The sequence below is a fragment of the Ochotona princeps genome, chromosome 2 (genome assembly GCF_030435755.1).
Source record: "Ochotona princeps isolate mOchPri1 chromosome 2, mOchPri1.hap1, whole genome shotgun sequence".
Classification (NCBI taxonomy): domain Eukaryota; kingdom Metazoa; phylum Chordata; class Mammalia; order Lagomorpha; family Ochotonidae; genus Ochotona; species Ochotona princeps.
In genome coordinates, this window is record NC_080833.1 from 48,203,258 (window position 1) to 48,227,893 (window position 24,636).

The window sequence follows — 24,636 nt, forward strand, 5'->3', positions numbered from 1 at the left end:
GTAGGGACCCAAGTACTTGAGACATCATGTGCTGCCTAGAGTGTGCATTAGTGGGAAGCTGGGATCAAAAACAGAGTTAAAATTCAAACCAGTCATCCTGTGACCCAGGCAGCAAGTTAACTACTGAGTCAAATGTCTACCCTGGTTTGTTTTTATGTGCTGAATCCATGTTAGCCCAGTGATAAGCACAGTGGTACTTCCAAAACTTTATGAAAGGGTAGATATATTTTAAAATATGTAATATGTATATCATAATTTTATTTATTTTTAATAGTATTTTCCATTTTATAGTTTTGTAGGACTTCTACCCTTCCCTCTTTTTCCTCCCTCCTCCTTCTCCCCTCCCCATTGTCCCCTATATTTTATAATAATATAGTCCTTCAGCTGTAATTTTGGCTCCAGTGTTCCAGTGTCATGACGTTGTAGATATCAGCAATGGTACAGAGTCTAGTATTTTGTTATCAAGGTATATTTAACAGTTTTGTCAGGGTCCTACTCTTATTTGGGAATAGAAAGGCATAATGCACTTCTTTGATTCCCTGTGCTCTGGTCTCTAATACATCATCCATTTATGAGGTTATAAGTGTATATACTTGTTTATTTATGTATTTCTTTGATAAGTTGGATGAATGTTACACACACACACATGCACACACACACATGAAAACCAGAGTAAGAGAAAGAGAGAGAGAGAGAGAATCTTCCATCCTCTGTTTCATGCTCCAAAATGACTGACACAGCAAGGGCTCTGTCAGGCCAAAGTCAACAGCCTGGAGCTCCATGCTTGTAATTATTTTTCAAGTAGTTAATAGGGGCCAAAGAACCTGGACTATTTTCTGCTTCCAGGTGCATTTGCAGGGAGCAAGATCAGAAGTGGAGCAGCCAAGACAGTTGGCACCACATAGGATGTCAGTTCACAGACTTAAACCTGCTCTGTGGCAACAGTGGCCACTCCTATTAATTTTTTCAGATTTCTTTATATTTTATGTTGTGTCTTTAAATAGAACAACCCTTTGAAGTGGATTTTTTTTTGAAAGATGGGTTTTTGTTTTGCATATGAGAGAGGTGAAGCACATATGGATAGATTAGTTGGCCCTAGGGTAAACATTAAATATAAAGACAGAACCAGGATTTGAACCTATGCCTATTGATTCCAAAATCAATTCTTTTAATATCTAGTAATCTCCTGAAGTTCAGAGAGGTTAATTGCTATTACACTTAGAATGTGGCAGAGTTGGCATTTAAATCCAGACCTTCTGACAGATGCCTTCTGCTCTGTTTTTAACCCTAAGTTGTTCATCTTTGAACTTGTTGACAGTTTAGGGTATTCCTTCTTGCCTTACCTTCATTCCGGTTTCCAAGTCCTTGAATGATAGGGTGATCTCTGGTCAGAGCCCTTGCAGGTGGTTTCCATTTCCATATGTTAGGGCTCCTTTATGAAGTGTGGAGAATGGTGATGTCAGCTTAATGGTTCCCATTAGAGATGGATGTGTGAGAAAGTTCAGGTCCTTTGGGAAATCCAGCGACTTGAAAATCCCTAGGTGGTCTGGGGAATGGAGTCTGTTTAATGAATGAGACCTCTTGTGATTCATTGACTTACTGAAATTTTCAGGTGAGCAGAGTCTTTCATTATTTTCAGCTTGTGAATAGAGTTAAGGGAGCTGAAGGGTGCTTGAAAGGAGTCCCAGCATCGCCAAGCTGGGGGAGTGGGAAGTAAGAGAGAAGGGATTTAGTAAATCTCTTCCTTGGCTTGCTATCTATTTTATGCTTGTATGTTGAGCCATTTTATAGGGCTTTTCTTTTCTTCAAAGAATTATTTGTTTATTTTAAAGTTAAAATTGCAGAGAAAAAGAGAAAGAATCTTCCCTTCACTGACTGACTATCCAATAGAACAATGGGCCAATATGGAGCCAGGCCAAAGCCAGGAGATTCTAATGAGTCTCCCACAGTGGGAGCAGGAACTCAAGTGTTGGACTGTCCTTTGCTGCTTTCCAGGCACATTCCCATGGAACTGAACAAGAGAGGGGTACCCGGGACAGGAACTGTTGCTCCTATGGGATGCCAGTGTTACAGATGGCATTTTACCTGCTATGTCATAGCGCTCGCTCCATTTGTTGTAAATTTTCTCTTGCAGAAAGTTCCCATGCTCGCTTAAAGTGACTTCAGAATTGCTTAGGAAGTAGAGATTTCAATAATTTAACTCTTTTTTAAAAAAGGTTAATTGTTGGGCCTGACATGATGACTCAGTGGCTAAATCCTTGCTTCGGATACGCTGGGGTAGCATATGGGTGCCAATTCATTTTCCCTGTGCTCCACTTTCCATCTAGCTCCCTGCTTCTGGCTTGGGAAAGCATTAGAAGATTGCCCAAAGTCTTGGCATCCTGAACTTTGTGGGAGATGACCTGGAGAATACTAGATTACTTGTGACCTTCAAAGTTCCTTCTTTTATTTTTAAAAACAAGTTTCCTTTCAGAATTTTCTGAATAAGGCTTTCCTCTGCTTTTCCTTTACTGCATATTCAACTCCCTGAAGATTGATTTCCACTGTGCATTATTTTTATATTCTTGGTAATCATACCAGGGAATTCTTGTTGAGATTCCCTTTGATTTATGGTCACTGCAAATTCAAATTGAGAGATATTTCAAAATCATTTGTGCACTTGACTAGGATGGTTTAGGCAGCTTCTCAAACTTTTTTGTGTGTAAATCACTCACCCAGAGATCTTGTTCAACTGCAGATTCTGGAGTAGGGACAGAACACTGGAAGATTATCATGTCTAACAACTTATAGACTTATGAAACCACTCTTAATTCTGTATGTTCTACTATGAAATACATATAGTTGTGGTGGATCAGGGAAAAAAGAGAATGTGGTGATGAGAGAAACAGGTGAGTTAGATAGGTGTGGTAGAACTGTTTCAAGTGAACATTTAAAATGAAGACATGAGTATCTGAAATTCACTGAGTTGTCATTTTTATGTTCTTTAATTCATTCCTCAATTACGCAAATTGTAACTGAGCTGTAGCTGTGAACCACCTACTGTGATGGGCTCCTGGGACATGAGAACAAAAAGGACTCAGCCTTACCTTTGAGGGGTTGAGTCTCCTAAGGATAGAGGTCATTAGGGCACAGAGTAGGAGTCGAAGAGAGCTGTGCTATATCACAAATTTCATAAGATGCAGGAATAGATGGAAATGATGGTTTTCCTTAGTATAGAAGATACGATGGATGAAAGTTAAGAACTAAGTTTTTTCACTCTTCTGTTGTACATTGGTGCCATTGCGTTGCTCTTTTCATAAATTCCAAAGTTTATAGCATGGCCCAGGAGTTAGCAGGGTGGGTAGTTTTTACCTCCTCCTCTCTTTAACTGTGTGTCCTCCATGTTCTTGCTTATGTCCATCCGTGGAATACACCCAGGATTCCTGACATATACTTATTGCTGTGCTGCCTCAGAATCCTGGCTAGAGCTTAGTAAAATTTGGCCTATGCTTGTTGTTGGATGGTTTTGCCAATGGAAATTACATGATATCAGCGTTTTAGTTATCATAACTTCAGTTTTATTGGAATATAGCCACACTCATTTGTTCATGTCATGTCGGTGCTGCCTTTGTATTACACTGTTAGTGTGACACAGCTGTGCAATTGAGACAGACTAAAAGGCCTGCAGAGTGGGAACTACACACAATTTATACCAATTGAAATGAAGCTTATGGGTCCCCAGTCTTGACAATGCTGTGCCTTCTGCCCTGATTCTTCTTCTTTGTCCCACCACTGGTTTTTCTTTATCATTTAGGTATTAAACTTACATAGAAAAGCTTTTCCTGGTCCTCAAATACGTACTTTCTCATGTTGCACTCCTCATTTTACTTCATTGTATTGTTCATGAATTGTAATGATGTGTCCATTTGTATGATGGTGTATATGAGACTTCTCCATTCTGATCCTCACAATCTACAAGAGAATGGAAATTGTATCCATTTGCTATTTTGCTGTTTTCCTATACCTAACTAAATGGCTGATACCTGGTTAGAGCTCAGTACTTATTTTTTGAATGAATTGAGTGTTGCTCTCAGGGGCTGTTGCAGGACTGCAGGTGACAACAAATGAGACCTCTCATTACAGAATAGAGAGTTGATGGATTTCAGAAATCTTTGAGAGGCAGTATCAACAGGACATTGAGACTGATTGCCGCTGGAGGATGAGTCAGATGAAGCAGCACCTGTTACCACTCATTTTGGGTTCACTGTTCTTTAGGTGTTCCCTGTCCTTAACTTGGAATCAGATGTGAGGGAGTTGGGCAGAATTTAGTCTCAACTTCCCAGAAAATGGAAGAGGTGCTCCAGGACCACCATGACTCAGACATGCCATTTGGAATTTCAGTCATGTCTTTAACAGCTCAGGTTTGTGTGTTTGAGGTTGACATATGTCTCCTTAATAAGAATTGTCAGATAAAAGGGAGAATGCCATTTGAATTTTTCATAACCTCCAACAGTCTGATTTTTCCATTTGGTCCCAATGATTCTGACTCTCATCTTAATGAAGCCCAAATGTAAATTAAGTTCTGCCAGGTTATAGCAGCTGGAGTCCTCTATCTGTATAAACATGAAACATTGTAGGGTAACAAGGTACAGACTGGGGAAGGTCAAGAAAGTTAACAGGCTCATGCCAAGCCTGACAGCTCAATGCTAATGGAAGGTAATTGACATGGCTTAGAGGGGTTACATGGAGCTACTCAATCTGCCTCTTGACTCATTTCCTTTTTTTGCCATTATCAGCAGAGCAGAAAACAAACCATTTTTTAGTCTTAGATTTTATTTTTCCTTCCAAGGAGCTGGAACCAACTGGATAGAATGTTAAAGTATTTTGTTGTTCAGTTCAGAAAAAATGTATCTGCTTGTGCCATCTCCCAGGTCCATGCCCTTCTGCTTCTATTTGGTGGATAGCATAATGGGAGATGAGTAAATGATTCTCTGATTGGTGCTAGTGACATTCTATTTCTTTTCTGGTACATGCTGATTGTTTTGAAGAACCTGAGAGTTTGGAAGCCTAGAGATGTTTGAATGTTTTCTTGCCACCTGTGGGAGGTCTCAGGCAAGTGCTTTGCAGTAGGAACTGTTAAGAAAATTCTGCTACAGGTTGAGAAAGCCTGTTTATTCTAGTCCCTTCTGTAAAATAGCGGACTGCTTATGCCTTTTCAGTTGCTTTGTTAGGTTTTATTCTTTCATTCTTCTTGACAATATGATGTGATCTTTTCTCTATCTTGAGGTTCATTGTAATTTTACAACTTCATGAAATAAAACAGTAAAAGCTTTTTGTTTGAAATACCATCCTTTTTGCTTTAATAGCAGTTTTGTTAACAACTATCGTCTTTTAGATTTTACAATTTCAAGCATAGCTCTAGTGCTGTTTATCTTATTCATCAGTTCATAGCAGTAGAATTAATATGAGGGTATTTCACATTTTGTGGGAAATGGAATTGAAAGATAAGTTTGGTACAAAAATTGTTGGAATCTATACATAATGTTTCATAATGTGCTTTTGTCCATGAACTTTTGAAGCTACTTGAGGCCAGATATTTTAGAACTTGGGTGCTGTGGCACAATTCAATAACAACAGCTACAAGTAGTACGGTGCTTGAAACCAAGCACAGAGAGTGTACATCTGTTTCTGCCTGCTACCAGTCATGCATGTTGGAAAAGCCAACTTCGCTTCTCCAAGCCATAACATGTTGAGGTGTAGAGTGAAGGGAGTCATATCTGTTTTGTAGAATTATTGTGACTTAGGGTGATATTTCTAAAAGTGGTTTAAATAGTAAATGTTCAAATGGCAATTTAATTTCCAGTACATTGTGTTTAAAAGTATTTATTGATGGGTGTGGTTGTATCCTATCATGGACTGAGAGATACCAAAGTCTCTTACTTGTGGAGGTAGGAAAATGAGTGCTTTGTTTTTCTTGCTGACCAAATAGTTAAAAGAAATGTCTAGGAATTACTATCAAATTGTCAGAGACAATCACAGAGAATAGTGCGAGAGTACTAAGCATAGGTGCAGGGTATTCCATATTTGTATCTTCACATACTGTGTTATCTCTGTGCCATCAGGCAGCCAGTGTTGACCTACTAAAGCACATTGTATTGCTGAGTGTTTTCTCCTTGTTTTTCCTAAAATTTATCAGTGTCTCTGGCACCACAGTTATTCTCTATTCTTGAGGATTATTTTGTGTACTCCTCATATCAGTCTTGTGGAATAGATATAATCTCTCTGTACAGATGAGAAAACCAAAATTCCTAAAATTGTATGATTTGCTGATGATGTCAGTTGTAGGAGCAAAGAGTTCACCAGATCTCTGTCTTGCCATCTGCCACCTGTAAGAGCCTATGGAACTTGGGGTGGAATTCTGGAACTGTTTTCTGCTTTCAAGAAACTACAGTCAGAGTAGAGGACAAATACAATAGGGGAATTCAACAAGTTGATGGTAAAATGGAATTAAAAACATAAGTTTGTATTGATGCAAAAAATTTCAAATCTGGTGCACAGTTTCTTCTTATATGCATTTTCATGAACTTTTTGAAGACCTCTATATAAAACTATTCTAAGGGAGTAGAATAAGAACATAGATGAAAGCGAAAGTAAAGTACATGAAGTACTTAAGCCTAACATGTTTGTTTTTATAGTTTTTACCCAGTAGTTCATCTGATCCTCACAACTAACCTTGAAATGATTATCATCTTTTAGAGAGGTACACAGACTCTTGACAACTTGTTCAAAGTCACTCTCCTAATAAGTGGTAAAAATGGGAATGGAACTTTACATCCTTCATTCAAACTGTGGGTACATCGCTATTTAACTCTTCTATCTATTAAGTATATGCCTAAGCATTGCACGGGCTAGTTGAGGGAATAAATTTGTTGTTGATATGCCCAGGAGGGTTTCATTTAACAAATGTTGAATATCTGCTATGTGTTAGGTGTTTTTTTTTTGAGGGGGTGCTTTGGGGATGCCAAGGTGAAAGAGAAAGATAATAGTGCTGGATAGTCTTCTTGGAAGTTAGAGTCTAGAATGGAGACAGAAAATAGACAGGGAGACACATGCATTATATATCTACAAAGTGATTTTTTGCGGGGGTAGAGATAATGTTGTAAAGGTAAAACACAGATGACCAGATTTGGCATGGTTAGAAGAGCTGTCTCTTGAGATATTTTTAACCCAAATGATGAGAGTTTTAAGGAAGGAGGAGAAACAGATTTCTTGGGAGAGAGATGAGCAAAGGAGTCAGCAGAACCAGTAGAGTTTGGGCAAGACAGGAGTCATAGGAGGCAGGGTGCAGATTTGCGTAGGGGCCAGAGTGTGTACTGCCTTGAGACTAAGGGCAGAAATGTGGGATTTATTGTAAGAGCAGTGGGAAATGGCTGATGAGTTTTGAGCATTGGTGTGACATGATGTATTTTATGACTTCAAAAAAAATTCTGGCATACATATTGGTAAGATAATAAATATTTGTCTAACACTGGAGTTACCATGTAAGAATAAAGTGGAAAAAGTTAGTAGATTTGTGCAGTTGTAGAAATGTGGCTTTAAGCAGTTATCAGTGTATAAAAGGATTGGCTAAACACACACACAGAGAGAAAACAGGATTAGGATCCTGCCTATGGTTCGAATGGTTTGCTACTTAATAGCACAATGCTCAAGTTTTTATTACTTCTTGGTAATTTTCCATTAGAAAAAATTGTTATAGTGACTGCTAACCTTTCTGTTTTACAACAACACTTTATTATTTAGCTAGGGATTTTTTTTCTTCTTATTTTTCTAAAAGGTACCATGTTAGCTTTCACATTTGGAATTACAACCAAGCTCCTCAATGGTACAGTATTATCCCATTGCACCCTTGAGAGCACTGTCTCAGAGGACTTAGGCAGCTTTCTCAGGGATTCACAATGAGTTAATGGTAAAGCCAGGATTCTAATCCAGTGTAGCCGTCCTACTGCTGGGCTGCAACCACTGCCTTTGCTTGCTAGGACTGCACAGTGCAGCAGTGCACAAGCCCAACCTGAACCCCAAGTGGGTTTCAACTCACCAATCTGTCTTGAAACAAAAGCATTGTTGAATTAGCTTTCTGTAGCTAACATCTAGATTTACCTGCCTAGAAAAAAGTAATGAAAGAACATGGTAATAACTACCTGGTCCACATTTTTTTGTGTGGAAAGTACAGCCCAGGAGGGGCTGCACCCTTTTGCGCAAGGGTGGAGCTCTTCATTACATAGCAAGGCTGGCCCAGCTTGCTTCACTATTTCCTTTTCAGCTCTCCCTATCTGGGCATTTGAAATTGAGTCCAAGGCTATGGAAATTTGTTCAAGGAATGCATTACTTTGCCTATAACAAATGCTTAGAGAAATGCAAAGATTTTCCAACTGGTGAATTTCTTTGTCAATGTCTCTAAGGCTTCCATGCCCATCGTCTCTCAAAACTGTATTTTTGCCAATATTTTCCCTTCTGCTTGGCAAACTAATGGAGTTAGCTTCCTTTACCTGGCAAATAGAACAAATGGATCAAGACTCAGTCTCCCTTCCTCCAGGAACCCTCCTGTGACTTTCTGTGTTTAGTGTTGGTTAGGGTCCTGCCTTCTGTCCCCAGTGGCATCCCTAATATCTGTGGCACAGTTTATCAACAACATTATTAAGTCAGTATATATTTTGATGGATGAATGGGTAGGATGTACTTATTATCGTACCATTTTTAATTGCTCTGAGTATCTGCTTAGTCCTTCCATTTCATTGTAAAATCCACTGCACACATGCACAGTGTAAGCTGATTTAGCCTTCCTCATTGTGTGAAGTGAGTCTTGGAACATTAGTACTCCTTTCCAGCATACACCCTCCCCTTTGCTACTGTCCTGAGTCACAGCCTGTCTGGTTACATACAGTTTTGTGTGTAAAACATAGGTTCTAAATCAAGGCATTAACTAATCTGGGCTGTTCTGTGCATCTTTGGTCTCCCATGAAGTGTACCAAGAATCCAAGACTCGAAGACTCATCTGATGCACCGAAGAGCCTCTCTTTACAGTGTTTATCCCAGGGCCCTGTATATTCAGACCCAGCTCCCTCTCCCCTCAGTCCATGAGCAGTACAAATAGTATTGTCGGCTGTTATCAGAGCATCTGTTGTGGATTTTCTCTCTAAGACGGTCTGCCCATAATCAGAGCTTATAACTAAGTCACAAAGTGTGGAAGCTGTTGACTTCCCTGTATCTACCTGTACTATGAATTCTTTCTTTGTCATCCTGTACTTACATTTTTGATTTCTGCCAAGTATATCCTGTATCTTTTCATTTTTATTGTCCAACAAAGTAATTCTTGAATATAAACTTTTAGAAAAAGCAATTGGTCTGGTACCTAGTTATATTTAATAAGTACCAGTGATTATTCCAATTTCCCTTTTGTATAATTTACTTTATGGCTTGTGGTAGGTCTTCAGGTATATAACCTACTTCCTTTGATCTGTGGCGTGGTCTAGTGGTGTTGTCATTTTCTCCTTGTTGTACATGAAAGTAACCAGATTTGTAGACAGGAATTGACTATTTTTGTTCATGTACTTTTAAAGCTGTGTTTAATTATCTGAAAGTTGTAATAGCAGAGATAGAGAGATCTTGCATTTATTGGTTTATACCCCAAATGACTGTAGCTACTAGTCTGTGCTTGGCTAAAACCAAGATCCAGAAGCTTCTTCTGCGTCCCACATAAGGGTGCAGGGCCAAAGCCACCTCTTCTTCTTTCCCAGGCATGTTAGCAGAGAGCCGGATAGGAAGACAAACTGCCAGGACACAGACTACACACATAAAATGGGGTGCCAGTACCACAGACAGTGGCTTAATAGGCTATGCCACAAAGCTGGCCCAAGGATTGGATGTTAATGAAGGTCAGTTTAGCATTAAATGATGTTTTGCTTTGTTTTTCTTTGACATCGTGTTCCTTCCTCATTCGAGTGAATAGACTGTTGAGGGTTAAATCTTTTCTGTTCGTACCTTGCATATATACATACATACACATATGGATACCTGTACATATATACCTGCACAGTTTTATATTATATATATTTGTATACACACATACACATATATAATATATGCCTATCAAATGATTTTGCTTTTGTAATAATTTGAAACTTCTGTATGTTTTGCAAGCAATTTGAAATAATAAGTTAGTTCTGGGATACTTAATACACTTTAGTTAAAATATTGATCCTACTTGATAACTACAAACAGATGTATTCAACAACCAACTGTACTAGCACACATCTATTGTGTGCTTTTCAGTCTGCTAGCTCATTTATTATGAAAATTTGTTGAGGTCAGTGTTTTTGTATACTTTGTCAATGAGGAAATCAATTACTGACTGTTATGTCTGGCAATGCTTAAATGCAAATTTGATTATTCTGTCACCAAGAAATGGATTTGAAAAGGAATGGCATTTTTAAATGACCATACTCAGACCTTTTTCAGGCAGAGTCACTCTGTCCTCTACAGATGAGACACCTAGATAAAAAACCAGTTTCCTTTGTCTTTGATGAAACAAAGTAATCTTCCCTAATTTCTTTTTTTAAGATTTGTTTTGTGTTATTTATTTGACAGAGTTACCAGAGAAAACTCTGGATAGAGAGGGGGAGAGGGAGGCAGACGAGTAGAGGGAAAGAGAGAAAGAGATTTTCCATCTGCTGGTTTACTTCCCAAATGGCCACAATGGCTAGGCAAGACCAGGCTGAAGCCAGATGCCAATAAATCTACCTGAGTCTCTCACATAGGTATCAGGGTTCTAAGCATGTGGACCCTCTTCTGCTGGTTTCCTAGGTACACTGGTGGCGGGTAGGGTATGAGCCAGATCAGAAGTGCAACAGCCAGGATTCTAGCTGCTGCTCATATAGGATTCTAGTATCAGAAGCAGATGCTCAATGTGCTACACCACGATGCCAACACCTTCCTTAAAAGTTTCAGATACATATAAACCGTAGAATAAAAATTCATCAAAGTTAAGGGCTGTCAGTGCAGTGAAGCATAGCATAGAGGGTAAAGCTGCCATCGGTGAAACCAGCAAACTACATGAGCATCAGTTTATGTCCTGGCTGCTCCACTTGTCACCAGCTCCCTATTGATGCCCTGTGAAGGCAATGGGCCAGATGCTTGGGTCCCTGAACTTACATGGGAGACCTGGAAGTAGGCTTTTGGCTTGTGGCTTCAGACTGGCCCACCTCCTGCCATTGTGGCCATTCGAAGAGTAAGCCAGCAGATACAGGAGCTCTCTCTGTCTCTTTCCCTATTTCTCTGTGACTCTGCCTTCCAAATAAAAGAAAAAAAAGGAAAGAAGGAGGATGACTAATAGATGAGAAAAAAAAATTTTAAATCATCCGAGTATTCACTGCTCAGGTGTTTGGTGTTGGACTCATAGATTAGATCATCCCTGAGAGTGGGTGTCATCTGGTTCCTGTGTTACATTAACTTTTAACCCATAACCTCTTTGGCTTGTGCACCCACACCTTATATTTGTCTCTTAAGTAGTTGACCAAGGGAGTCCTGTGAAGGCCATTATCTCTCTAATCCTCCCTGCCTGGAGAAGCTTGAGATGAGTTAAAATTCATGAGTGATTGTGGTTGTGGTGTGAAAAAGTCTGGTCTCAACTCTTTGACTCTGTTCAGTACTTGTCCTCCTGTGCTCTCACAAAGTACTCCAGTATGGTTTCTTGGCTTTGCAGTCTCAATGCTCAGTGTTCTGATTCAGAAAAGAGAGGGATTGTTCAGAGGGAGTACCACAAAGCCAGTGGCTCTAACCTCCCAGTCTCCTCCTGGCTTTGGGAAAGATCTAAGCCATGGCCCTCAGAGACTTTTTCTCCCATGAATGTTGTATGTCTTGGATATTTTAGAGCTCACCCAGGTAAAACAAAGCAAGCAATTAGAAAATAAGAGCATACTCTCTCTTCACCAATTAATTATTTCCAATTTTATTGATAATAACTTCAGCTTTACATCATAATTTTACTATTATTATTACCACCTCACTACTGGTTAGTAAAAATTATTCATTGTGGACTAACACCAGTGTATGACCCAGCATTTGAGAACAGCTGGTGCATGTAACCCCTGAAGAGCTTTATCAGCCCTGCCATTCTGTGAACTTTAGAGATGTGTGGAGAGGCTGACCCCAGAAAGAAGCCTATACAGTTGTCTTGGCATGAGGTTGTGTGGTCTGACTCTGGCTGAGGGTCAGTTACAGGCCCATGGACCTGTGAAAGGGAATGAATCACTATACAAGTATTTATCAAGCACCTCCCATGTCCTGGGAAGCAGCAGCTGGACAGTGCTGAAGGAACACTGGCCTCTCGTTCAAGTGGCCGGGGTTTCTCTCCGGACTTTCCTACTAATCTGCATGATCTGGATAATATACCATATCTGTAGCTCTCAATTTCCTGTGTATAAGATGGGGATTATATATCAGAAAGTATTTGGTACATTATAGAAGGTTGGTGGAAATGTGTTCCTAAAGGAGGAGGATGGTCACTGTAGAAAGCAGATTTTTCTAAAAAAAAAAAAAAGCTAGAAAGGTCAGTTTTTCGTATTTTTAAATTCATGTAATTCAGAAATCCAAGAGTAAAATGAAGCAAAATTCAGGTTGTTCAAGGGATATTCATTTAAAAATAGACACATACACTTTAATCTTTTTTTCAAGGTTTTGTCTTCAGAAAGTTTGAAAGAGAGACAGATAGAGTGCAAGAGGGAGAGATTTTCCATTTCCTGGCTCACTCCCCAAATACCCTCAATAGCCAGGGCTGGGTTGGGCCAAAGCAGGGGCCCACTACTTATTGCCTCTTAGGGTACAGGCACATTATCAGAAGCCTGGACTGGAAGTAGAGGATCTGGATTTTCAACAAGGCTTGCCTGGTATTGGCCATGGGCATTGCAGTCGGTGACTTAACTCACGTGTCATGTGTCTGCTTCTGTGATTAATATTTGTGGACCCTTCAGGGGAGAGGATATCATCTTTCCTGTTTGATCAAGTAGTAGCAGGTTTGGAGAGGCCGTTCTCAGGTAGCTATGAAGTGGTAGAGTTGAGATTCAAGTTTCTCTGCTACTAAGTGGTAGAGTTGAGATTCAAGTTTCTCTGCCTGAAGTCTCTGCTCCTTGTATAGCACCTCACTAGCTACACATGGGGATAGAAAGAGACGGGGACTGAGTAAACTCATCCTGACATGAGTCAAACACTTTCAGTGCAGTTTAACTTGCACAATCACAAATTATCTTTTTTTTTTACATTTTATTATTATTAGTATCATTTTATGATACAGTTCCATAGGTTCCTGGTATTTGCCATATCCCAGCCACAAACACCACCCTCCCCCCCCCGCCTAGTTCCTCTGTATCATTACTAAAGTATAGTTCTTCATACACAGTCATATGTCCATCATTGTGGGCATGGGCAATGGCAGAGAGTCCAGAATCCTATTGTCAAGATTTAGTAAACAGTTTCATTGTAAGTCCATCTTTGTCTGGAAGTAGAAGTGCATACTGCATTGTATCCTCACATCTGGTTATGTTAGTCTCCGTTTCACAGCTACTGTACATCCCCTCAAATGAAAAGTCATAATACAAAATTAACAATTGAAAGAAAAATAGAAACTTACAATGCCATGAAGTTAAATAACATGTTACTAGATATGACAGTCTCCATTACACAGCTACTATACTTCCCCTTTAATGAAGAGCCACAAAAGAAAATCAACATCAGGAAGAAAAAAGAAATTAACAACACCAAGAAGTTAAATAACACGCTACTAAATGACTAATGTGTAGCTGAAGAAATGAAAATCAAGAACCTTCTTGCAGAAGATGATGCTACTGTATGATCTAGGAGTCACTGAATGATTTAATCAGAAGAAAGTGTTTTGAAGAGATGAAACTAACAGAAAACATCAAATCCCATACGATATAGTTTCCGCTGATTTTTGTTGGTGAAGTATGTATGTCTCTTCTAAACAATAAATAGATGGGTTTTGTTTTTTAATCCAGTCTACTAATCTATGCCATTTGATTGATCTTAAGCCATTTACATTCAGAGTTAATATGTATGGGTGGTATTTTGGTCCTGTCATTTTAGGAATGGGTTGTTCATTGGTTTAGTCTTCTATTGTCATTTTACTGGGATGTTCTTCCCATTTGCCTTTGGTTTTGGTAGGTGCTATTCCTCTTCTCTGTCAAGAGAACATCTTTGTGTACCACCCAGTGAGTTATAAGTGCATCCCAGCTGGCCGCTTCCTGTCTGTTTCTAAACTTTCCTAGTTGCTCTCTGTCTATCTATTCTAATTTGTTTGTTCATGTTTGTTTGTTTTGAGGGGTCTCTGGAGCAATCCTGATGGTCCTTACAAAAGAGGGTGGGGACCCAAAGTTGGAAGCAGGCAAGGGCCAGAGAAAGCTCCTCTCCCTAGTTCCGATGGAAGTTTACTGTTCTTCTGTTTCTGCGGACCGCTCAGGGATCCTGGTTGTCGTTCCGATGACCCTGGATCCTTCAAAGGAGGAATTGGGCTTCTTCCATCCCACATTGTAGGTCCAAATGGGAGTGGGTGACCTCAGAGTTCTTGGCCTCTGAAGGCACTCCTTTTCCCCCGAAGTCTCCTTGGCTGTGAGGATTTCTCTGCACACCCCTCCCAAAACCGTTCACCTAAACTGTTGACATTTGTCCTGTTAAAGTTATAGAGTTAGACTACCCGAAAAACAACCAGGTTCAGCAAAATCATGCTTCAATGCTATAAAATGCTAAATACTAACATAGAAATAGACAAGAGACAGCTGAATAGCAATATATAGCCATTCTAAGGTATATAGAACATGGTTAAATATAAACCAAAATTGAAATGTCCATGAGGAAGTCACAGGTTGTGGCCGAGAACATGTGTTTCTCTAGTAACATATTGGTTAATCAATACCATGTCAATTAATGCCATAATGTTGTAAATGGTTGTAAATATTATGTTGGGTTTTTTACTTGATTGGGATGATACTCTGTTGGTTCTACCTTCAGACCAGAGATGGTCTCACCAAGAAAACTTACCAAGACAATAAGATGCTGGACTTTATGATTGGTCAAAACCTCCAATGAAAGAATGTCAACTGAATTTGAACTATGGAAATGCAACAAGGTGGAGTAATCCACCGTGGGAGTGGGGGGAGGGTTTGGGGAGGGGTGGGGGGAATTCCAGTGCATAAAAACAAGTGTGTCACATTATGCAATGAAATTAATAATAATAAAAAAATTGCACAAAAAAAAAAAGAGAACATCTTGAAGTATCATTTGTAGGGCAGGTTTGAAAGAGGCAAATTCGTGTAACTTTTCTTTGCTGTGGAAGACTTTTATTTCATATTCAAAGACAAAGGAAAGGTTTGCTGGATATGTTATCCTAGGCCGACAATTTTTTGCGTTTAGAATCTGGAAGATGTCACTCCATTCTCTTCTTGGCTGTAGAGTTTCCTGTGAGAAATCTCCTGTGAGTTTAATTGGCATTCCTTTATATGTAACTGATGTTTTTCACGTGCACATTTAAGGATCTTTTCCTTATGTTCGATTGAAGAGAGCTTGATGATCATGTGTCTTGGTGAAGATCTCTTTTGATCAAGCCTGTTGGGAGTTCTGTGCCCCTCCTGGATGTTGCTTCCCAAATCTTTCTCTAGATTAGGAAAATTTTCCCTTATTATTTCATTAAATATATTTATAAAACCATTTTCACTTTCTGCACCTTCTGGGACACCCATAACTCTTACATTTGGCTTCTTGATAGTATCTTTCAATTCTTGAATACTTTTTTTGGCCTGATCTAGCTCTGCTTCCAGCTTTTTGTTTGCCTCTCCTTGATGATAGGAAATATCTTCCAATTCTGAGATTCTTTCTTCTGCTTGCTTCATTCTACTTTGGAGACTCTCCATTGTACTTTTAATTTGCTCTACTGTGTTCTTAATTTCTGGTGTACCAACCTTGATTTGCTTTATTGCTTCCTTAAATTCTTTGAACTCTTGTATGTGCTTCTCATTGTTGATCAGAATCTTTAAAATGAGTCTTACGCATTCTGTGTGCCCCATTTTCTTGATGTCTTCCTCAGTTAACTCTGAGGTTGGCATAGGGTTTTACTCCTTTGCAGGGGAGTTTTCAGTAATATACATTGTGCCTTTGTCTCTTCTTTTGCTCTTGATCATTGTACTTCTGGTTAGCAAAGTCTTCTCCTTGGGGCAGGTTTCTAAGCTGTGTCACCCACAGGTCTACAGTTCGATTTTACTTATTGCAGTTGGTACACAGCTCTTTGCTTGAAGTCACTTGTGCCACTGTCCCTCCAGCGAGTTCCAGGTTTGGGTTCTAATGTTAGATTTCCACCATGGTCTCCACAGCCCCAGCTCCTGGCTCACCACTCTCCACCTCCTGTGACACCATGCTGAGGCTGCACCGTTGTCTCTGCAACCTTTCTCCCACTTTCGGTTGGAGCAGGTACCAGGATTAGAGAGACATCAGGTGTGTCCTATATAGCTAGTTTGTTAGTGGCACTAATCTTGCTGGAACCTGTTGGACGTTAGGTCTGGGTGCCACACGGACCTATTTTGACCCATATGATGCCACAGTTGGTATTATTTTCCTGCAGGACCAGTGCAAACTATTGAACTCAGTGAGTTCTCGTGAGTATCAGCACATGTGCAGTTCACTGTTGTCCCCTGCAGTCCTAAAGCATTTGCCACAGTGTACAAAATGGCGCCTGATGTACCACTACCAAAGTTCTTGATCTGCTGGCCATCAGGTCTTAGGGCTACCCAGACCTGTCTTGGGTGGAACCTGTAGAATGCCACGTTGATGCAATTCACTGAGTCAGAAATGAGTTCACTTCCAGCTCAGTGTATGCTCAGTCCTTTCCCTTGCCTTTGCCTCCTTAAGCAAAATGGTACCCAATTCAGCTGTGGGGGGCTGACTAGGCTGTGAAATCCACGGTGTTCTTGCACTGCCCGTCTGGGATCTGCTGATCTGACTGTGCTCCTGGTCAAATCAAATGGACCAGCAAGATGGATGGTTCCTTGTCTGGGTTCACCTCCGAAGCTCCCAGTGAAAGTCCCTTCCCATCTGGTTGCTGGTGGAGTTCAGATAGCCCGTTAGCTGAATGCTGCTGGAGTATCAGTCACTGCAACACCACACCATTGTGTCTGCTGCTTTCCTGTGTCTGTCAGTCTCCTGGTACCCCTCTGCAATGTTCTGCCCTCTCCTATTTCCTGGAATGTGTCCTCTCTGCTTCATCCAGATTAAATGGTTCTCTGTCCATTTAAACGTGTCCTTACCCTATTCCGCCATCTTGATTCTCACAATCAGAAATGATCTCCTAGAGTGTTGTGTTCTTTAACAGTCTCAGGATGATGACTGTTAAAAAAAGTGTATGTTTTTGGAATCAGTGCTGATATAGATGCTCAGGAACCCTCATTCCTTTGTAGATATTTACTGATAATTTCTTCTATTACAGATAGCTCTGTTAACTATAGAGACTACAGCAGCAAATTAGAAGTTGTGTGGTCTTCAGGCTGTTCTTATTCCAGAAGGGAGATGAGAGAAAAAGTCACAGTGGTGTATACATGGAATAGAAATTTAGGTTACTATGGAAAAATACACCCATTTAAGAGTAGAAATGAGATCTAGATTGGTGGTTAATGTATGAATTGAGTTGGGCAGGAAACATTTGGTGTAGGAGAGCTGGCAACAGGTGTTCCTCAGGCAATTTAAGGAAGTGAGACCTTCCTAAGGCTGCTGGTACAGTGTACTGTGAGAGGGCATCTCAGTGAGTGTTTCAAACACAACCAGTGAGTCCCTTTAACATATGCCACCTTAGTCCTAGTTGGGATTTCCTTTTAGGCCATCATGCACTGGAGTCCATCTCCCCACACCAGAATCAGGGAGGAACCTAATGCTTTTTTTTTTTTCTGCCTTTTGCATCTCAAGGACTTAAATCTGAGAGCTCTTTGTCCTCCCTGGGCTGACAGAATGAGTTTCCCATTTCAATGGTCTCAAGTCAGACCAGATAGTGCTCCTGACAATAGAGGCCTGAGTTAACCTGCTTTGTTCAGAAGGGTGGGCCTTAATGTCAGACAGCCCTCTTTGTCTCTCCTTTTGGGGGCATCTGACTCAGCGGCAGTGACATCAGCCATGACTTCATTCCTGCAGAAGAAAGTAGTGCACAGACTGAGAGCAAGGCTGGTTTCTGTACTTCCTTTTGATGCTTTGTCTTCTGAGGGGTCTTGCCATGGTTGGTCCTGCTGTTATTTTCTCATCTTTTTCTTAAAACAAAACAACCAAAAAAATCCAAAAATATTTCAGTTTTTTTTTCCTTTCTTTTATTTTTTCTGACTGTGTTTTTATTCACATCTCACATTTTATCTGTTCTGTCTTGCACCCCACACTCCCTTTATTTCCCTGTCCATCTTTTGCCTTTGGTTTTGTTTTTGTCTCCCTGTCTGCATTCTATTTAATAATTCCTGTTTACTTTTTCCTTCCCATTTATGTTTTATTCCACTTTTATTTTTCTTTCTTTCTTTCTTTCTTTCTTTCTTTCTTTCTTTCTTTCTTTCTCTCTCTCTCTCTCTCTCTCTCTCTCTCTCTCTCTCTCTCTCTCTCTCTCTGTTCTTTCTCCTTCCTTTGGTTGAGTAATGTATGTGAAAACTAACCCTCCTGATTCCAACTTTTCTGCTGCCAAAGTCCCTATCATGATGTCTCTGTAGGAACTCTTCTAAACTGATTCACAGATCACCATCAGCTCAGAGATTGGTGGTTGTCCCATTCTTTTGCAACCTGAGTATCTGATAGAAAGAAACCCAGATACAGGTCTTGCTGCACTTGTGCCTTCCGACTGGCCTTCCATGGTTCCTTCCCCATGGACATAGATGTGGTTGGTGCTAGTTCTTGCACTTGTGCTTAGGCATTTGCTTTGGAAATGACTTTCTATCTTGTCTTCGTTAGTATTTGTCTTGTCTCCATACACAAATCAAATACCATCTCCAAAATAACTCCTTTCCTCTATCTCCTGCCTGAAGAATGTTAGAATAGAACCATTGGTTTCTCACCTGCATATTTAAGAGTGTCAGTTTCTATCTACATCTTCTATTTCTCTCTCAGTGTTTCCTGTGCACAGGTTCTTTGTGCTCTATCTAGGTGGTTAGTAACTTGAGGATCAGGACCAAAATATAATTACGTTTCATCATTCACTGTCATACCTAAGATATACTTGGCCAACAATAAGGATGGCAGACAAACTATTGTGTGGCTGATTAGTTGATGTTAATTCTAGGGATACAGATGAACAAATGTAGTTACTCCTTAAAAACAAACTGTGGGGCCCAGCACGATGGCCTACTAGCTAAATCGTTAGCTTGTATACACCAGGATCCCATATGGGTGTCAGTTCATGCACCAGCTGTTTCCCAGCCAGCTGCCTGATTATCTCTTGGGTAAGCAGTAAAGGATGGCCCAAAGCCTTGGTACCCTGCACTTGCATAGGAGACCTGGAAGATACTTCTGGTTTTTGGCTTTGTGCAACCAGCTGTTGCAGCCACATGGGGAATGAACCACCTAATGGAAGACCTTTCTCTCTGTCTTTCCTTCTGTCTGTAAATTTGCCTTTCCAATAAAAATAAATAAATCTTTTTTAAATAGCAAAAAACAAAAATGATCTGTGATCCTAGTAGGTAATAAAGGCCCACAGCAAGGATTGTGGAGGAAAGATTTACTGTGGTTATATCAACATAGATACCTTCATTGAATTGAATCCAAGTAACAATGCTATGGGTTAAACACTGCTTTAGATCAACAAAGTAAGAGTCTACTGTTTGAATATAACACAATTAGTCAGAAAATCAGCTTCTGACATGCGTTAAGTCAGTTTCTGAAGATGGGAAGTTAAGACAGAACTAACATTCTAAGTAGTAATTATAGTCAACTTTGTGCCTACTGTATGCCAAAGCCTGTTCTAAACAGCTTATGTATATTTGCTTATTTGATTCTCCAACATCCCCATAGCACAGACATTGCTGTTGCTGCCTTCAATAATTATTATGTGAAGAGGACTGAAATAAAGAATACTTAAATAGATTGCTCATGGACACATGGCTGTCAAGTATTAGAGCCAGTGCAGGTGCTCCTGCAGTAATGTGGCTCTGCAGAAGAAGCAGCAGAGTCTACAAAGGCACTCCCCAGTAGCGTAGCATGTTGCCTGCTACTTCTTCCATCCCCGTGTGTAGCCAGTGAGGTGCTATACAAGGAGCAGAGACTTCAGGCAGATAGAAACTTGAATCTCAACTCTACCACTCACTAGCAGGCAACATGCTACTCCTTTATTTCCATTTCCATAAACACTTATTTAGTCTGTACATCTCTGTTCATTCATTCATTTATTCATTCAGTTAACATGATTCATCATCTCTCAATCTAATTCGATGCTAAGATCTAGAAATAGATTTTCTAAAAAGCCCCCAAAACTAGACTAGCTGCCAGTGTGTTAGTCTGTTCAAAGATTCAGGGACTGTAGGGTGCTAACAAATCAGGGTTTGGGAGATGACAATAAAGAACAACTCTGAGGTTGGTTACAAAAAACTTTATAGAATTCTAGGCACCCTTCAGGACTCTTGACAAAAGGTGAAAGATATGTTTTTAAAAGTCATTTTCTGTGAGGTTAGACTGTTATGCATCCACGCTGAGGAAGGACAGGTGAAGTTCTATTCTTATTCCGTTACCTGAGTTGTTAAGGTAATGGTGATGACAGTGGAATCCTGTACCAGGAGTATAAAATAATAAGTAAGCATGCAACAGAATCAGAGAAGCCTCACAGAAATTCCATTTGGAACAGTAAAGTACATGCATGTTTTGTGGGTTGGGGGGTAAGTAGAGCTTCGATTGAAGGGCATCTGGGAAAGAAAGAGGAAGGGACAACTGTGTGAGCCAGCTTGGAATTGACACTAGATTGTCCTCAGATGTCCCAGAACACTTGACATTTGATGGAGCACTTTTCCCATTGCAGCCCCCTCTCCACTGGTGCTTGGCAGATATTCAGTGACCCAGAGTCCAAGCCAGGAAGTGAATGGATCCATTTTCCAATTAAAATGAAACTTCTCCAAGGGACCTGCTCACCCTGAGAAGAGAAATTCATCTTCCTGGCATTCTGGCTTGGCTACAATATGTCTGTGCTCTCGAAACAGACTGAGAAAAGCCATTAGCTTGAATGAAAAAAGAGGAATGGAGACAGTTCTTCACAACCTCATTCACTTATCCATTCATTCTTTATTTCCATTTCCATAAACTCTTATTTAGTCTGTACATCTCTGTTCATTCATTCACTTATTCATTCAGTTAACATGATTCATCTTCTCTAAATCTAATTCATGCTAGGTTCTAGAAATAGATTTTTTAAAAAGCCCCCCCAAAAGTAACAACAAATCCCACAGGCTCTGTCTTTAAGGTGCCTTCAGTCTAGTAAGAAAGATGAACCTTAAGCAGATGATGGAAAATACATTTGGTAGAGACAGTCAGAGTGTGTTGAGAACGAGTCCTTAAATAACACATATATACGCCTCATGGTTCTGTTTTTATGGGGAATCCTGACAGAGGGTCAAGAGGTGGGAACCTCTTCATGAATGAGCTGAAACTTTAAACTTGAAGGATTATTAGATGTAAGAAATTAGGGAAGAAAAGTAGAGGCTGGATCCTTCAGTAACTGGACCAACTGGCCTAATGAATCAGGAAGAAAGAACACATTTATTGGGGGAAATTACAGATTCTAATGTAGAGGAACAATGAAACATCAGATGTTGTGTCTCAGAGAAGAGTTTGAATTGAAGTCTCAGATTTGGCTTTTATCAACTTGTATTTGATTGGGGCATGGCAGTCTAAGATTTCCCAGGCAGCAAAAGAGTGGTGAGAAGAGCCTTTGAATGAAGCAAGAATCCGGGGGAAATATACACATTTAATGATAAACTAGAGAAGTGGAGCTCATGAAATAGGCGCAAAGTCAATGAGAACTATATGAGAGGATCCAGAAGAGTAAGATATTCAGGAAGATCTAATTTTTCATCTATATCAGTCTTTAATTTTCTTTCTTAAGATTTACTTATTTTTATTTGAAAGGCGGGTTTTACAAAGAGAGATCTTCTATCCACTGACTCACTCCCACAATGGCCATTATGTCCAGAGTTGAGCTGATCTGAAGTTGGGAGCCAGGAGATTTCTCTGGGTCCCACGCATAGTTACAGGGTCCCAAGGAACTGACCCGTCTTCTGCTGTCTTCCAAGGCCAAAGGGAGAGAGCTGATTGGAAATGGAGCAGTTGGGCATCAAGAGATAGCTGCATGGGATGCAGGCACCACAGGTTGGAGGATTAACCTGCTGTGTCGCTCTGCCAGTCTTCTAGCTTTCTTTGATTTCTACTCTCAAGACCTGCTCTTTATATTAGGAGTCTCTTCCTTCCTTCCATAGATGATAGCACCTGCAAGGAATTGTGTCATCTAGCTCTTAAAGATTTTTCTCCTTGTCTGCAAGTACTTCTGTGTTTTTTTTTAAAGCATTTGGCAACCAGATATTGAACTATTATTGTTTAAAGATCCAAAATTTAATATGGCTTTCTACTTTACTTTCCTGTGACCTTGTTATGGACATGGTCTCTTTTCTGGGCTTCAGTTTCTTAGTCTACATGATGATAGTTATAATTTCTTACCTTCTCTCTTTTTTAAGTTTTATTATTTTTATTGCAAAGTCAGATATACAGAGAAGAGGAGAGACAGAGAGGAAGATTTTCCATCCGGGAATTCACTCCCCCAAGTGACCGCAATAGCTGGTGCTGCATCAATCCTAAGCTAGGAGCCAGGAACTTCCTCCAGGTCTCCTACACAGGTGCAGGATCCCTAGGCATTGGGCCATCCTCAACTGCTTTCCCAGGCCACAAGCAGGGAGCTGGATGGGAAGTGGGGCTGCTGGGATTAGAACCAATGCCCATATGGCACTCTGCACATGCAAGGCGAGGACGTTAACCACTACGCTCTCAAGCCAAGCCCTACCTTCTCTATCTTAAAAAAAATATATAAATTAAATGGGATAATGCCTATCAGAGTGCTCTGAAAAATTAGAAGGTCTATAGCAGTAATTAACGTGGTTTTTGTTGGCTTAACTCTCTACATTGCTTAAGTTAATTCTCACAAGATCCTTGGAGGTAGATGCTAGTAACATAGCATTTGAGGAAATAGGGACTTAGAGAAATTAATTTGCCAAAAGCTAATCAGCTGGGAAGTAGTGGGACCTGTGTTTGAACTCAGGTTACCAGACTTCAAATATCTTGGGCCCCACATCCTTGTTTTCCTAATATATGTGCTGGTAGCATAGTTCTAGAGAAAGTCAGTTTTGCAGAACAGGATCATTTTCATGAAAACGATAACATTTTTATGGTTGGGAAATCAGTTCTGGTGTGAATTGTATGTTTTTCTTTCTGCTGAACAGCAAGCCTCCAGAGAAGGTGGAAGAATGTTTTGTAAAAATTAAATCATTTAAATTATACAGTGGAATTATTTCATTCTACAATTAAATTCTATGATGATAGCTAAAACAAATCTTTTCCCAAGTAGGGGCAATATGTCTTGTCAATTTCAGATGTTTTTCTTCCTTTGGGTTTCTTTTTCAGCAGTAGCATAGATATTTATTCTGTCTGACCTTTAGGCTTCATCATAGAGCTCTCCCACATGAAGCCTTTTTGTAGCCACCACAGCCCCAGAGCTTTTTTCCTCCTTTGACCCCTGTCTGTGATTACTCATTACAGGCAGATATATGGCCACACACAAAATGTTACAATGAAGTTATGAGGCTGACTCACCAAACCTTGGTATCAGACTCATTACATTATTGTCATACATCATCTAGTTAAGTTCCTTTCCCTTTGCATGCATCTTTTTCCAACTCTGTGGCAGATTTCTTTTCAAAATTATTGAGATTTAGATTTTTTTAAACACCTGGAACTTTTGAATATTTTAAAATTAGTTAGACTTGACGTATACGTTTTAGATGTTTGTCATTTCAAGGCAGATTACGGTAGGATACGGCATGGGATGGACTCAGAAAAAGTGCTGTATGAGCTGCATGGGGGTAGGTGTTTGGTAAGGGCAGAAGACAGAAAAAGTCAACAAGAATAGTGGTATCAGCCTAACCACAGGCATGGAAGTACAAAAGAGCAAAATACATTTAGGGGAGCAAAGTTAATGAAGCGATGGCAGAGTGGAGAGAGGAGAGAGGTGACAGGAGATAGGCCCCAAAAGAAATCATAATAATGATAATTGTCACATTGGAGTCAGGCTGTGAAGTGTACTGAGCGGTACTTTAAGGAGTTAATGTGTGATTCTAGACTATGATGATTTATCGTGTTGCTAAATTAAAGAGATGCAATGACAAGTCTTAACTTTTAAGAAAGGTGTCTCTAGTAATGCAAACCTCTCCATTTACCTGCCTATCTGACTTGAAATAGCTTTAGTGTTTGGTCTTTATCTCTCTGCTTGGGACTTTGAAACACCATTATTTCTTTGATTCTGGGAAGTTTCTGGTTGTGGTTTGGGACCAACTCTTT

At 40.0% G+C, this 24,636-nt stretch overlaps 1 protein-coding gene across 6 annotated transcripts in view; it reads left to right on the forward strand.

The window, feature by feature from the left end:
- Positions 1-24,636, forward strand: part of FGGY (FGGY carbohydrate kinase domain containing) — a 447,653-nt gene that overhangs the window by 52,104 nt on the left and 370,913 nt on the right. The window lies entirely within an intron of this gene.